This window comes from Bombina bombina, chromosome 4 (genome assembly GCF_027579735.1).
Source record: "Bombina bombina isolate aBomBom1 chromosome 4, aBomBom1.pri, whole genome shotgun sequence".
In the NCBI taxonomy this organism is placed as follows: Eukaryota; Metazoa; Chordata; class Amphibia; order Anura; family Bombinatoridae; genus Bombina; species Bombina bombina.
Window position 1 is genome coordinate 876,726,614 of NC_069502.1, and position 16,588 is coordinate 876,743,201.

A 16,588-nucleotide genomic window follows, 5' to 3' on the forward strand; every position below is an offset into this window, starting at 1 on the left:
GAATGTCGTCTCAAATGGGACATTTGGACATTACAAAAATATCTCTCCTTGGGGATTATACCTAGGGGACTACGCATAGCCAAGTTCCCCACTTTTCCTGTTGAGGATGTAGAATTTATTACTGCATGGAATGCCATATTAACAGATTGTTCGATACGCTTGATTAATATGCTTATAGATTATAAGAGAAAGCTATTACAGAATATAACTGTTGATATTGAATTACTACAGTCAGAACTAAGCATACGCAGTACATGTGTCAAATACTCACAATATGATAGTATTTTGAGAAGCACTTTAGATGAGGCTAAAAATAATATTATGGGCATTAAGCATGAGAAATACCTTAGGGACCAAAGTGATTATGACAACAATAGAGTCTATATTTGGAACAAAAAACAAAGGTCACATACACATAGATTTAAGAAAGATAATAGACTCAAATCCCAGGGACAAGGGGGTCAGAAGGGACATTCCACACTCAAAAAAGTCACTTTCTCTGACAGTGAGGTAGAGTCACAAGAGGACTATAATACTGGTGCCTCTTCAGGTGATGAGAATATACAAATACCCACAGTCACCTTAAATAAAACTAGAGCCACAGTTCCCGCCCCAGTACAGCCCAATACAGGTAGCAGGGGAAGAGGTAGGGGTAGACAATCCAGATATCAGGATCTGGATAGTACCAATGATGTCCCCATACCCACTACTGCCATGTCTATGGAACGGGAGAGGGGAGAGATTGAGCAGGTTTTTTCCAGGCCCCCCATAGGACAAGAAGGGGGGGGGGAAAGGTGGAGATCATTTAAAAACAAGGTCCTCGTCCAGAAGGAGATATCAGGGCAGGAAGTACAACTAACAGCAGTGATTAACCTTTCTAGCCATACATTGAGCAAGGTTGAGGAAAAAGTCCTAGGCTTGGGACTTAATTTTGTACCTACTGATAACTTTGATCTATTCACTACATTAGTTGATGTAAACAAACTCATCAGAACACTAACATTAAAGAAGCATTTCAAAAATGACCAGGCTGAGGATATCTATATAGGTGATTCAGCTAAAGAGCAAAGAAATTTTTCTTTAACCTTTGAAGAATGTTGTGATGTGGTGGACCTGGAGTCACTACATAGAGAGAACTATTGTGGTGATATGAATTCTGCCCACACCAGTACCATTGGTCCCAAATTCAGAGGTGCATCCAAATTTTACCCTATTCAGTCGAGGGGACCCATCCTGGAAAAATTCCAGCGAAGGGTGGAGGAAGATTTAAATAAATTAGCATACACCTCTGGCTATGGAACTAAGGGTAATCTTAGTGCTAAGGAAAGAAAAGCACTCAAAGATTTAAGTAAAAATAAAAATTTGGTGGTGAGCGCGGCAGACAAGGGGGGATCTGTTGTTTTAATGGATAGGGTATTCTTTATTAAAGAAGCCCTACGGCAACTTAATGATCCCAAACAATATACCATACTGGATTTTGACCCCACACCAAGGTTCCAAAGGGAACTTTCACACCTGATTGATGATGGGATGGAAGGGGTTTTTTTTTGATGAAGGCACTAGCGATTATCTATATAACAGTAACCCCAGAATTCCTACCTTCAACCTTCTCCCTAAGGTACATAAGTCCTTGGAGAATGTTGAGGGTAGGCCTATCATCAGCGGGATTGGTTCCATGTTGGAACCACTATCCAGATGGTTAGATTCCCTTCTACAACCCCTAGTGGGGGAACTCCTCAGTCACCTGAGGGACACCAAACAACTCCTTATAGAGGTAGAAAAGATTTCTTGGAGGGAGGGCTATGGCTGGCTATCAGTGGATGTTAAGTCACTATATTCATCGATTCCACATAGTTCAGGTTTGGAAGCCATAGCCTTCTTTCTAAGAAGATCTACTGAATACAGTGATGATTTCATTGGATTTGTTGTCAGGGTCACCGAATTCCTCCTCACACACAACTTTTTTGTGTTTGAACACGTATTTTATCTCCAGAGGTGTGGCACGGCCATGGGAGCAAAGTTTGCTCCCTCTTACGCCAACCTATATATGGGTTGGTGTGAGCTGTGCCACATCTATGGGGATAGAAACAGACAAAGAGGCAAAATTGTATATTATCGTCGATATATAGACGATCTGCTATTTGTCTGGGATGGAAGTGTGGAGGAAGCTGAGATATTTGCAGAGTATTTGAACATTAACAAGGCTGGCCTACAGTTCACCCATGAATATGGGCCCACTAGCATCAATTTTTTGGATGTTACCCTTCATGGTGTGAAATCAGAACATGTTAAGGTTGAGCTTTATAGGAAACCAATAACCAGAAACACTCTCTTACATGCCCATAGTAGCCACCCGAAACAGGTATTCAAGTCAGTCTTGAAGGGTCAGTTCACCAGGGTTAAAAGGAATTGTACCCGAGATAGTGAACATTTCAAGCATGAAACTGAACTAGTTACCAAGTTTCAAGAGAGAGGGTACCCCAAGCAGGATATATATAGGGCACGTGAGGAAGTACGGGCCATAAAAAGGACCACCCTACTTAGTGAGAAACAATCTTTATGTGACACTAAATCTGAACAGTTAACTTTTGTTACTCAGTTCAGCAGGCAATATTATCAGGTGTGCAATATTATACGCAAGCATATGACAGTGCTGAAGGCTGATGACGAACTTGCACATATTGCCACACAAAGGGTGAGGTTTGCCTTTAGAAGAGGCAAAACCATAGGCAATTATGTAGCCCCCCACGCAATTAAAACAAGATGAAATAAATACATCCTCTTGGTTAAGGTATAAAGGGGTTTACAAGTGTAATTTTAGCAGCTGTATAGCATGTGGACATGTAAAACTAGGAAATATATTTAGGAGTGCCTACTCAGGAGAAACATTTGCACACAGGGCGCTCTTCAATTGTAGGTCCACATATGCAGTCTATCTCCTCAGCTGCGACACATGTGACATTCAATACACAGGTCAAACGTCTCGACAAGTCAGAACCAGGATAAGGGAACATATAAATGACATCAAGCAAGGCAAACTCACTACCCCCCTTGTGAACCACTTCAAGATAAAACACAATAAGGATCCAGGGACATTGTCATGGACAATTATTGAAGTGGTAAATACACACAATAGGGGAGGTGATAGGGAGAATTTACTCCTCAAAAGGGAGGTGTTTTGGATACACAGGTTGCACACCAGGGTGCCGAATGGGCTTAATTCTGAATATGATTTAATAAATTTCTGGTGTTAGCCTGTGTATTCGAGACAAAGTATTAAAATGCTGATATATGCTTACAAGTTTATGTATATACATATTTTTGGATAAATTTCCCCTTAGGCAACTACACACATGGCTAAGAAAATGATTAAATATATCCTAGTGTATGCATACTAGAGTAAAATACAGTTATATGCAAAAATGCCTACTAGTGTAAGTTGCTAAGAATAACTCTCTGGTGCCTCCAGTATTGTGTCTGTTTACAGATCCTTATCTTTATTTATTTATTTTCATTTGTATTTATTTTCATTTGTATTTTTAGTTTATTATTTATAATTAATTACCAATGGTTTTTCAATTTTTGTATTATCTCATTCATATACATATGATAAGGAATGTTTTGTGAATGATATTACTTATATCATATTAATCTGGCTTATATTTATGACAGATAAAATTGTGCATAAAGTGGATAGCATGGTATTACATCCTAGATTAGGGCAGATATATTAACTACAGGTGGAGGTGGGTGTTACCTACGTAGCACATCAGTTTTTAACCTATCACATGTGATTTGTGTATTTAAATAAGCAAACAAGCTTACACCCTTTAGCTACGATTACGGCATTTGCCGAAACATGTCAGCACCAGGGTACGTGGGGTACCTCCATTCCACCATTGCCCCAGAGGTTTAAGGCTTTTTCCGAAGTGTCTCCTGTTTTATCACCTTAATAAAGGACGATTTTGTTTGTGAAACTACCCGTTGCCTCCACTCTTTTTTTGATGTTATTACCTGAATGGATATGCTCAAAGGCACGGGTACTCACACTTCCTGAGCAGCAGTGAATCACCCCTGCAAAGACACAGTATCACGCTGTAACAACGGTCTCCCTTGGTCGTGGACTCTCCGCACCTGCGGATCCTTCCGCTCCCAGTTGTGACGTCACACAGTTCTGGATCGACTGCACACACGCTGAGACGCTGTAGGGACCCACGCCGCGGCTCGACCTCCAGGCTATCGCTGTGGATACACAGAACTCGGAGAGAGGGGATTTGGAGCCAAGAAGGTTCAAGGTGGGTCCCCAGGATCAGCGCCACATCAGAATATAAATTGCAGGTCGTATGTATGTATAAACGGAACTTTTGGGGGCTACTGTGATGTGATGAGATTTGAAGCAGGTGTCATACACTAGGGGTGTATTCATAAATAAGTGAGCAACACAACAATACGATCACAGGTGCTGCGAATCTATTCTATCATATACTTTTTGTTAATTCTTTCACTAAATACACTAATAAATAAACATTAAAATAGTATTCCAAAAGACACAACCTTTATATGGTTTAAACTCTTTTTTCACCCTTGGTTGCATTTACACGATAAGTTTTATCAATTTTTTCTTTACACCTGTAAACATTGGTTATTTGGACCCAGTAATAAATTGAGAATCTGCACGATTTAGTAACAATTTGGAAAATTCTGTATTCCTTATAAATCAAACTATATCCCTTAAGTGTACCACGCCCCTATATCCACACAAATTCCTCTTAAATCATGGAATGCTGATTTGGTATCTAAATCTAGATTACTATCTCTCTTTCCAGGGTAGTAGTTTATTTGGTTCTCAGTTGGATTCTATTATTTCCACTATCACTGGGGGAAGGGAGTTTTTTTTTTTTGCCCCAAGATAAGAAGTCTAAGGGTAAATTTAAAGCTTCTAACCAGTTTCATTCCTTTCGTCAGAATAGAGAACAGAAAACCACTCCTTCCCCTAAGGACTCTGGTTCCAATTGGAAGCCATCTTCAATTTGGAATAAATCCAAGCCTTATAAAAAAAACAAAACAAAGCCAGCCCCCAAGACTGCATGAAGGTGTGGCCCTCAATCCAGTTCAACTGGTGGGGGCAGATTGAAATTATTTCAAAGCATTTGGGCAGATTCCATTCAGAATCAGTGGATTCAGAGTATTGTTTCTCAAGGGTATAGAATAAGACCTCCTGTGAGGATATTCTTTCTCATGTTCCAACAAATCCTGTGAAAGCTCAGGCTTTTCTGAACTGTGTTTCAGATCTGAAACTTTCAGGGGTGATTATACCAGTTCAGCTTCACAAACAGGGTCTGGGTTTTTTTTTTTTTTTTTTTTAATTTTCAAAAGAGCTTTATTTAAGTTATAAATAACAATACACGTTATGAATTGAATGTACAGATTATACACCAGAGAAGAAGTAAAACATCACCATTGTAGTACATTATACAGGCTTCGAGAGAACACAGCGTATACTTAATCATTATCAGTGAAGTGCAACAAGAAAAAGAGTTATAGCCATGTGCTGTGAGTCAGTGTATTTCCTTTTGGTTCCCATTCTTAGTTGAATAGACCGCTCATGGATCTAGTTACTAGGATTGATAAAGATAGTACTGGGAACTCAGAGCAAAAAAACCCAGTAAAATAAGAATTAGGAAGAACAAAAGGAGCTGGGGGGGGGAGGGGAGAGCAATAGGAACTGGAGGAGGGGGGAGTGTATATGGGAGAAAGAAAAAAGAGAACAATGACCATTTGAGAGATATATCTTGAAACCTTTAAGGGTGTGGTTTAGATTATACTAGGAATTTGATAAAAAGTAAAATTGGTGCTGGGCGTTAAAGATAAATGTGCAACAACATAGTGTATTTTGGTGCGTGAGACTTTGTGGGAAATTAACGATAAAGCATATAGATGCATTGTGAGCTATAACCCCGACACGGGGGTAGAAGGATTGATATTTATGGCTGCTGCCTTATTAAGTATTTAAGCTATCCCACCCGCCGCAGGCCTCACAGAGGGGGGGAAGATCACTCCTTGAGCAGTCTATCAAAGCTAACCAATATGTTAAAGAGCAGCAGTCTCTATAAGTAGCTCTAAAGTTAATAATCCTCCGGTGCTAAATATACAGTAAAAATAAGAACCGAAATTGAGCTGCAAGGGAGAGTTTGCTTACATGAACCCTACAACACAACATATCATATTTAAATTCTTTGGAAATGGCAGAACAAACACGCTGCAATACTACTTAACACAGTGCCGTACTCTATCATATAATTGAACTTATGTAGTCTATAATAAAAGGATAACTTCCTATACCTCTAGAGTCTTAAAAATAAAGCTAGAGAATTAGAGAACTTTGCAAAAGAAATTTTTAACATATATAACGGGGAAAAGCCATAGTCCTCTGTGGGGTCAGGCTGGACAAGGGTATATCGTCCGAGAGGGGCATCTGCAGCCTACCCCTCTCCTACTATTGGGAACTGGTCATCCCGATGAGAAAGTCTTATGCCCCCACCTGAGGTAGTTACAGGTCTCCGCCATTTGTGTCCGTCCGTTTTGTTAGGCCCCAGATCTGAGAACATAGCGGAGAGTCTCTTTGTCATCTGTAGCGCCTGTTGCAAGGCCTCTGAAAGGATAATCTTTTCGACTCTGTGGGTATGCACAGAGCCCTTCTGTACAACTTCTTATTGCATAAGAGTATCGGCCATGTCACCCAGGGTAATCTTTGTAGTTTTATCCGGCTTGGAGCTTCCAACTGGTCTGCTGTGCCATCTAACAAGTGCCGTAGCCTGCGGAGAGGTTGGTGTCGGGTAGTGATCCTTATTACAGGTCGGAGCTAGGTCTGCTTTCATGGTAGGCTTGCGTTCCGGATTGGATCTAGAGTCCTTTGGTAGATGTGGGTCTCCGTGGCAGGGTATGATGCTGTGGCGCCCTGTGTAGTTTTTCCGAGGAGCGTTGTTGGGTACTATAGAGCCTCCGCCATTTTGATTGCGGGTTGCTAAGGTTCTTTCTCTCTGGCTGCTCGTTGCATCGGAGGAGCAGAGTTTGTTCAGTAAGTAGTCGTATGGGGCCCTGTCGAGCAGCTTCTCAAAGATTTTCTCCAGCTTTTCCATAGATGGTAGTAGGTGATGATACATTTCTGATTCTCCCATAGTGATCTTTGTTAAAGGAGATATAATAGAAGAATTCTGCACGCTGCCTACTATTATTGTGATTCTAAGATGTTGTCAGTTATATAAGTCCCAGTTGATTATGAATGGTGAAGAGACTCAGTAAGCCAATGGTCTCCGGCAGCACTGGGTGGAAACCTGGCAATAGGCCGCCGCCTCAGGCCTAACTCCGAACTGTGTCCCCTATGTCATTAATACAGCAATATAAGAGGATATTGAGTCCCAGACACCTAGTCTGTGGTGTAATCTATAAATAAGTCTTTGTTTTTGCTGTTTACAGCCAATAATCGGCGGATTATTGAAGGTTCTTTTGGAGCCCACAGAGAATGCGTCCTACTCAGAACGCTGCACGGACACGCCCCCCTAGGGTCTGGGTTTTTATTCAAATCTATTCTCCCAAAGAGAGAAAATTAATTCAGACCAGTTCTGGATCTAAAGTTTTTTTGGATCGTTTTGTAAGGGTCCCAACGTTCAAGATGGTGACTATAAGGACTATTCTGCCTTTTTGGTTCAGCAAGGTCATTACATGTCCGCAATAGACTTACAGGATGCTTATGTTCACATTCCGATTCATCCAGATCACTATCGGTTTCTGAGATTCTCTTTTCTAGACAAGCATTACCAATTTGTCGCTCTTCCATTTGACCTAGCAACAGCTCCAAGAATCTTTTTGAAGGTTCTCTGTGCCCTTCTATCTGTAATCAGAGAGCAGGGTATTGAGATGTTTCCTTATTTGGACGATATCTTGGTGTTGGCTCAATCTTTTCATTTAGCAGAATCTCACACAAATCAACTAGTGTTGTTTTTTCAAAGTCATGGTTGAAGGTTCAATTTACCAAAGAGTTTCTTGATTCCTCAGACAAGGGTCACCATTTTAGGTTTCCAAATAGATTCAGTGTCCATGACTCTTTCTTGAACAGACGAGACAAATTAAATTGGTTTCAGCCTGTCAAAACCTTCAGTCTCGATCACTCCCTTCAGTGACTATGTGCATGGAAAATTTAAGTCTCATGACTGCAGCATCAGACGCAATCCCCTTTGCTTGTTTCATACGTGACCTCTGCAGCTTTGTATTTTGAATCAATGGTGCAGGGATTATACTCGAATATCACAATTGATATACTTAAATCCCAACATTCAACTCTCTCTGTCCTGGTGGTTGACCCTCATCGGATTATTCAAGGGGCCTCTTTTGTTCGTCCTTCCTGGACTGTGATCTCAACAGATGCAAGTCTCTCACAGGTTGAGGAGCTGTCTGTGGGTCTCTAACAGCACAAGGAGTTTGGAAACCTCAAGAGGCGAGGTTACCCATCATTATTTTAGAACTTTGTGCTATCTTCTGAGCTCTTCAGGCTTGGCCTCTATTAAAGAGAGAACTTTTCATTTGTTTTCAGACAGACAATATCACAACTGTGGCATATGTCAATCATTAGGGAGGGACTTGCAGTCCTTTAGCAATGAAAGAAGTATCAAGGATACTTTCTTGGGCGGAATCCAACTCTTGTCTAATTTCTGCGGTTCATATCCCAGGTGTAGACAATTGGAAGCAGATTATCTCAGCCGTCGGACTTTGCATCCAGGGGGAGTGGTCTCTCCATCCAGATGTTTTTTTAGATGGTACAGATGTGGGGTCTGCCAGAAATAGATCTGACTGCTTCCCATCTAAACAGGAAACTTCCCAGATACCTTTCCATGTCCAGGGATCCTCATGTGGAGAAGGTGGATGTGTTAGCAGTTCCTTGGTCTTACCAACTTGCCTATATTTTTCCGCCTCTAGTTCTTCTTCCAAGGGTGATCTCCAAGATCATAATGGAACAATCACATGTGTTTCTGATAGCACCAGCATGGCCTCACAGGTTTTGGTATGTGGATCTTGTCCGGATGAACAGTTGCCAACCTTGGTCACTTCCTTTAATGCCAGACCTTCTGTCAAGGAACATTTTTCCATCAGGATCTCAAATCACTAAATTTGAAGGTATGTAAATTGAACGTTTAATTCTTAGTCATAGAGGTTTCTCTGACTCTGTGATCAATACTATGTTGCAGGCTCGTAAGTCTTTTTTCTTGTTTCTAGGAAGATTTATTATCGGGTTTGGAAAACCTATATTTTATGGTGTTCTTTTCATAAATTCTCTTGGGATTCTTTTAGAATTCCTAGAATTTTAAAGTTTCTTCAGGATGGTTTGGATAAAGGTTTGTCTGCAAGTACTTTGAAGAGACAAATCTCTGCTCTTTCTGTTTTATTTCATAGAAAGATTGCTAAACTTCCTGATATTTACTGAAGAACTTTTCTACCAAAGACTGCATCTGAAGAAGCAAATACATCAAAATGGTAAAATTTAGTAACTTTATGCAAAGAAGACCAAGTTGCTGCTTTGCAAATCTGATCAACTGAAGCTTCATTCTTGAAAGCCCAAAAAGTGGCAACTGATCTAGTAGAATGAGCTGTAATTCTCTGAGGCGGAGACTGCCCCACCTCCAAATAAGCTTTGTGAATCAAAAGTTTCAACCAAGATGCCAAAGAAATGGCAGAGGCTTTCTGACCTTTCTTGGAACCAGAGAAAATTACAAAAAGACTAGAAGTCTTTCTGAAATCCTTAGTAGCTTCAACATAGTATTTCAAAGCTCTTACCACATCCAAAAATGTAGAGATCTCTCAAGAGAATTCTTAGGATTAGGACACAAAGAAGGAACAACAATTTCCCTATTAATAAAGTTAGAATTTACAACTTAAGGCAAAAATTTAAACAAAGTCCGCATAACAGCTTTATCTTGATGGAAAATCAGTTAAGGAGACTCACGAGAGAGCTGACAACTCAGAAACTCTTCTAGCCAAAAGAAATAACACTTTCAAAGAAAGTAGTTTAATATCCAAATAATGCATAGGCTCAAAAGGAGCCTGCAAAATCCTTAAAATCAAATTGAGACTCCAAGGAGGAGAAATAGATGTAATAACAGGTTTGATACGAACCAAAGCCTAAACAAAACAGTGAATATCAGGAAGTTTAGCAATCTTTCTATGAAATAAGACAGAAAGAGCAGAGATTTGTCCCTTCAAAGTATTTGCAGACAAACCCTTATCCAAACCATCCTGAAGAAACTGTAAAAAGAATTCTAAAAGAATGCCAAGAGAATTTGAGAGGAGCACCATGAAATATAGGTTTTCCAAACCCGATAATAAATCTTCCTCGAAACATACTTACGAGCCTTTAACATAGTGTTAGTTCTTAGTCATAGAGGTTTCTCTGACTCAGTGATTAAAGGGACACTGAACCCAATATTTTTTTCTTTCGTGATTCAGATAGTGCATGTAATTTTAAGCAACTTTCTAATGCACTCCTATTATCAATTGTTCTTCGTTCTCTTGCTATCTTTGTTTGAAAAAGAAGGCATCTAAGTTTTTTTGGTTCAGGACTCTGGACAGCATTTTTTTATTGGTAGATTAATTTATCCACCAATCAGCAAGGACAACCCAGGTTGTTCACCAAAAATGGGCCGGCATCTAAACTTACATTCTTGCATTTCAAATAAAGATAGCAAGAGAATGAAGAAATTTTGATAATAGGAGTAAATTAGAAAGTTGCTTAAAATGCCATGCTCTATTTGAATCACGAAAGAAAATTTTTTTTGGTTTAGTGTCCCTTTAAGCGTTCAATTTCCATACCTTCAAATTTAGAGATTTGAGATCCTGATGGAAAAACGGCCCTTGAGATAGAAGGTCTGGCCTTAAAGGAAGTGAACAAGGTAAACAACTGGACATTTGGACAAGATCTGCATACCAAAACCTGTGAAGCCATGCTGGTGCTACCAGAAACACATGAGATTGTTCCATTATGATCTTGGAGATCACCCTTGGAAGAAGAACTAGAAGTGGAAAAATGTAAGGTTGGTAAAACCAAGGAACTGCTAAAGCAACCACCATCTCCGCCTGAGGATCCTTGGATCTGGAAAGGGATCTGGGAAGTTTCTTGTTCAAACGGGAGGCCATCAGATCTATTTCTGGAAGATCCCACATTGCACAATCTGATTAAACACATCTGGATGGAGAGACCACTTCCCCGGATGCAAAGTCTGACGACTGATATAATAGACAAGAGTTGGACTCCGCCCAAGAAAGTATAAAAGATACTTCTTTCATTGCTAAAGAGCTGTAAGTCCCTCCCTGATAATTGACATATGCCACTGTTGTGATATTGTCTGTCTGAAAACAAATGAAAAGTTCTCTCTTTAATAGAGGCCAAGCCTGAAGAATTTTGAAGATAGCACAGACTTCTAAAATATTGATTGGTAACCTCGCCTCCTGAGGTTTCCAAACCCCTTGTGCTGTCAGAGACCCCCCAGACAGCTCCCCAACCTGCAAGACTAGCATCCGTTGAGATTACAGTCCAGGAAGGACAAACAAAAGAGGCACCTCGAACAATACGGTGATGGTCCAACCACCAAGACAGAGAGAGTTGAATGTTGGGATTTAAGAATATCAGTTGTGATATCCGAGTATAATCCCTGCACCATTGATTCAGCATGCAAAGCTGCATAGGTCTTATATGAAAACGAACAAAGGGGATCGCTGCAGTCATAAGACCTAAAACGTCCATGCACATAGCCACTGAAAGGAATGATCGAGACTGAAGGTTTTCGACAGGCTGAAACCAATTTCATTCGATTTTTTTTCTTTTATTGAGATTATGACAACATACAATAAACGCCATGTAATACCAATGACAGAACTTACAGTTGAGTAATATATAATGCAGCAATTAAATAAAAAGGAGAGACATATGCCGTACTATGTCTTTCTGAAACCTCTATTTCTTTTATTATAAACAGGAATTCTCCATTTTCTATTATACGCCCTCCCTCTTATAGACGGGATCCAAGACCCCTGGTAAACTGAAATAGTAAATAAGGGTTGCGATTATATATAGCAATGATACAAGCAAGTGTTAAAATAGATAATATGCTGGGCCACTTAGTAATCAGCGGGTAAGCACCGCTTTTAGTAGTGTATACTAAAGAAATACAAAAACCTTCTAAAGATATATAGTGCATACTATTAGTGTTGGAGTTTTGTGTAACATAAAACTAGACCTAAAGCTGCTACTGGAACCTAAGAGAGCAAGTGCAACATCCTTGTAGAAAAAACAAAATTCACAGTAAAATAGATAGACTGACTGTAGCGTCATCATGAAAGCACACATATAGTTGCCTGGTGAGATAGCAAAAGTTCAGGACTATATTTTAATAATTTGGACCGTCTGAGTATGTATATTAACTGTGTTGAAAACAAACAGGCACTTTTGACCTGTTGCTGACTAACTTGTAACTAGCTAAAGAGGAACAACATTTCCCAAAGTGTGTGAGGATATTCACTCCTAATATTAATGTCATGCTGTAGGCGTGCATTTTCAAACCCTATAATTCCCAGGTGAGGGCTAGTGACAGTTATGTTGTTATATCCCATATAGGTAATTAGGGGCTTTGGTGTCATCTAGTGGTTGCTATAATTGTAGAAGCGCATAAGAATGTTAGGGGAAATTAATGACTATTGTATGCATTAATAAAAATAAATCATATGATGTGACCTTTGGAGGAGTAAGCGATTTAAGCTAGTGGGCAGTTATAATGGCATATATTACTCCAGTAAAAGTCTTACAAGCCATATCATGATGACCATCTGTGCACAAAGCTAACGAAGAGGAAAAAATAAGTCAGTCAATCATATACAACCTTAATATTACATATACAGTGAGTGTTCTTTTATTGTCTGAATAATTGACACTTGCAGGCAAATCAGAAAGTTTTAAGAATACTCGGAATGTCGCATCTGCTCTCCGGGTCAACTGGATCGTGTATATGAGAAGGAAAGTCAATTCCCTATTTACGATCTGATATCGCACCTGGACTCATCCAATGCCTCTTCTCTGGAATTGTGCTATTGTCACAGGCTTGGTTTCCCTGATGGAAAACTTATTCCTTCACATCTGGTGCAGGGTAATGAGGAAAGACTGGGCCCGCAACTGCACATCCTCCTGCACCTTGTGCAAACTGCTGTGCTCTGCAGATCCCGGACCACGGGAGCCGGCCACTCTCCCCTGACCCGGTGTCAAAGATGAATGTTGTGTGCTTATCTCCATATTGACTTGCAATGCAGGCCTTGAGTGATTAGGATCCCAAATTCTGTTATCTCTGGCAGGTAGGCTAATAGAGTGGGATGACTCCTCTAACGTATCTGAGCCTGAGCTAACAGATGAAGCCCACGTAGGGGTAATCTCAGGGCTAAATCTCGTAGGCCGTTGTAATGGCTGTGTGTTTACGCCTGGGGCAGGCCAAAAGGCCATCTGCGCATCCCATCTTGTACTCTGTGCAGTTGCAATGAGGTCAAACATACTCATCTAGTTTAGATTCAAATTTTAACAATAAAGCTCGTATAATATTACATGGCACCTCCATGCTGAGTGATTACTTGTCTACGGCAGCTGATAGACTAATAGACACTGTGTTACTTGGTTCACGGGGCGAAAATGCTTGCAGTCGTAGCACTAAGCTGCCACCTAGGATTATGTTGGTCCGGGGTTGGGCCTAACAATCGTGAGTCTGGCTCTTTAGGTACCAGTCTCTTCAGATTTTTTTCCTCTGTCAAGCAGTCAATTATTTTCTACCCCAATCTGTATATATATCACAAAAAACAGCTGGATAGTGGAAGTTCTGTTAGGAGCTCTGATTAAAGCGACCTAGTATGGCCGCCTGGACTCTTCCCCCTGGCTGAAACCAGTTTCATTTGTCTCTTGTCTGTTAAAGACAGAGGCATGGACACTGAATCTATTTGGAAACCTAAAAAGATGACCCTTGTCTGAGGAATCAAGAAACGCTTTGGTAAATTGATCCTCCAACCATGTCTTTGAATAAACAACACTAGTTGATTCATGTGAGATTCTGCTAAATGAAAAGATTGAGCCAGTACCAAAATATCGTCCAAATAAGGAAAAACCACAATACCCTGCTCTCTGATTACAGAAAGAAGGGCACCGAGAACCTTCAAAAAGATTTTTGGAGCTGTCGCTAGGCCAAATGAAAGAGCGACAAATTGGTAATGCTTGTCTAGAAAAGAGAATCTCAGAAACCGACAGTGGTCTGGATGAATTGGAATGTGAAGATAAGCATCCTGTAAGTCTATTGTGGACATAAAATGCCCTTGCTGAACAAAAGGCAGAATAGTCCTTATAGTCACCATCTTGAAAGTTGGGACTCTTACAAAACGATTTAAAAACTTCAGATCCAGAACTGGTCCAAAATAATTCTCTTTCTTTAGGGTAATGAAAAGATTTGTATAGAACCGCAAACCCTGTTCCTGGAGAGGAACTGGTACAATCACTCCTGAAAGCTCTAGATCTGAAACACATTTTAGAAAAGCCTGAGCCTTCACAGGATTTGTTGGAACATGAGAAAGAATCTTCCGGTGGGAGGTCTTACTCTGAAACCTATTCAATACCCTTGAGACACAATATTTTGAATCCACTGATTCTGAACAGAACCTGTCTAAATGTCCTGAAATAATTTCAATCTGCCTCCCACCAGCTGAACTGGATTGAGGACCGTACCTTCATGCAGTCTTGGGGGCTGGATTTGTTTTTTTATAAGGCTTGGTTTTATTCCAATTTGAAGATGGTCTCCAATCGGAACCAGAGGCCTTAAGGGAAGGCGTGTTTTTTGTTTGTTCTTCTGACGAAAGGAACGAAAACGATTAGGAGCCTTAAATTTACCCTTAGACTTCTTATCTTGGGGTAGAAAAACTCCCTCCCCCCCAGTGATAGTGGAAATAATAGAATCCAACTGAGAACCAAATAAATTATTACCCTGGAAAGATAGAGATAGTAATCTAGATTTAGACACCATGTCAGCATTTTAAGATTTAAGCCATAAAGCTCTTTTAGCTAAAATAGCTAAAGACATAGATTTAACATCAATCCTATTAATGTCAAATATAGCATCACAAATGAAATGATTAGCATGTTTAAGCAGAAGAACAATGCTAGACAAATCAGGATCTTCTACCTGACTAGCTAAACTATCCATCCAAAACGTTGAAGCAGCTGCCACATCAGCCATCGAAATGGCAGGACCTAAGAATATAACCAGAATGTGTAAATAAGCTTTTCTGAGAAAAGATTCAATCTTCCTGTCTAAAGTATCCTTAAAAAAAGTACTATCTTCCATAAGGATAGTAGTATGTCTGGCAACAGTGGAGATAGCCCCATCAACTTTATGGACTTTTCCCCAAAACTCTAAATTAGCCACAGGTAAAGGATGCAACTTCTTAAACCTAGAAGGAGGATTAAAAGAAGAACCAGGGTTAGGCCATGCTTTAGTAATCATATCAGAGACAGCATCTGGAATAGGAAAAACCTCAGGAGCAGTCTTTGGAGGTTTAAAAATGGAATTTAAACATTTACTGGCTTTATCAAGAAGACTAGACTCTTCAGTACCCAAAGTAACCAACACTTCCTTCAACAAATAACAAATATAATCAATCTTAAACAGATAGGAAGATTTGTCCATTTCAGAGTCTAATTCGGATCCTCTGAACCAGAGAGATCCTCATCAGCAGAGGATACTTCAGTATATTGTCGGTCAATACAAATTTCATTAGAATTATGAGAAGTTTTAAAAGACCTTTTTATGTTTATTTGAAGGCAGAATAGCAGACATAGCCTTTTCTATAGCTGCAGCAATATAATTCTTTACATCTGCAGGAATATCAGGTATATTAGATGTTGAAGGAACAACAGACGATGTAAAAGGGGTAATGTACAAAAAAAATTGGCGCCAAGTATGACGCGTGACGCAAAAGGAAGTGAAAACATTTTTGGCGCCCAAGCTACCAGGAAATGACTCAACTCGCGTCATAACAAGCGCAACTTTGCGCCAAAAGAACGAACGTCAACAAAGACGCAGGAAGTTATCAGACTTGCATCACCATAGACGCAACTTTACGCCAAAAAAAATTTCATGCCGAGAATGACGCCATAAAAAACAGCATTTCTCCAACATAGGTGTGTCCGGTCCACGGCGTCATCCTTACTTGTGGGATATTCTCTTCCCCAACAGGAAATGGCAAAGAGCCCAGCAAAGCTGGTCACATGATCCCTCCTAGGCTCCGCCTACCCCAGTCATTCTCTTTGCCGTTGTACAGGCAACATCTCCACGGAGATGGCTTAGAGTTTTTTAGTGTTTAACTGTAGTTTTTATTATTCAATCAAGAGTTTGTTATTTTAAAATAGTGCTGGTATGTACTATTTACTCAGAAACAGAAAAGAGATGAAGATTTCTGTTTGTATGAGGAAAATGATTTTAGCAACCGTTACTAAAATCCATGGCTGTTCCACACAGGACTG

At 40.0% G+C, this 16,588-nt stretch overlaps 1 protein-coding gene across 1 annotated transcript in view; it reads left to right on the forward strand.

The window, feature by feature from the left end:
- Positions 1-16,588, forward strand: part of LOC128657398 (zinc finger protein OZF-like) — a 225,090-nt gene that overhangs the window by 180,925 nt on the left and 27,577 nt on the right. The gene's annotated exons all lie outside the window — the stretch shown is intronic.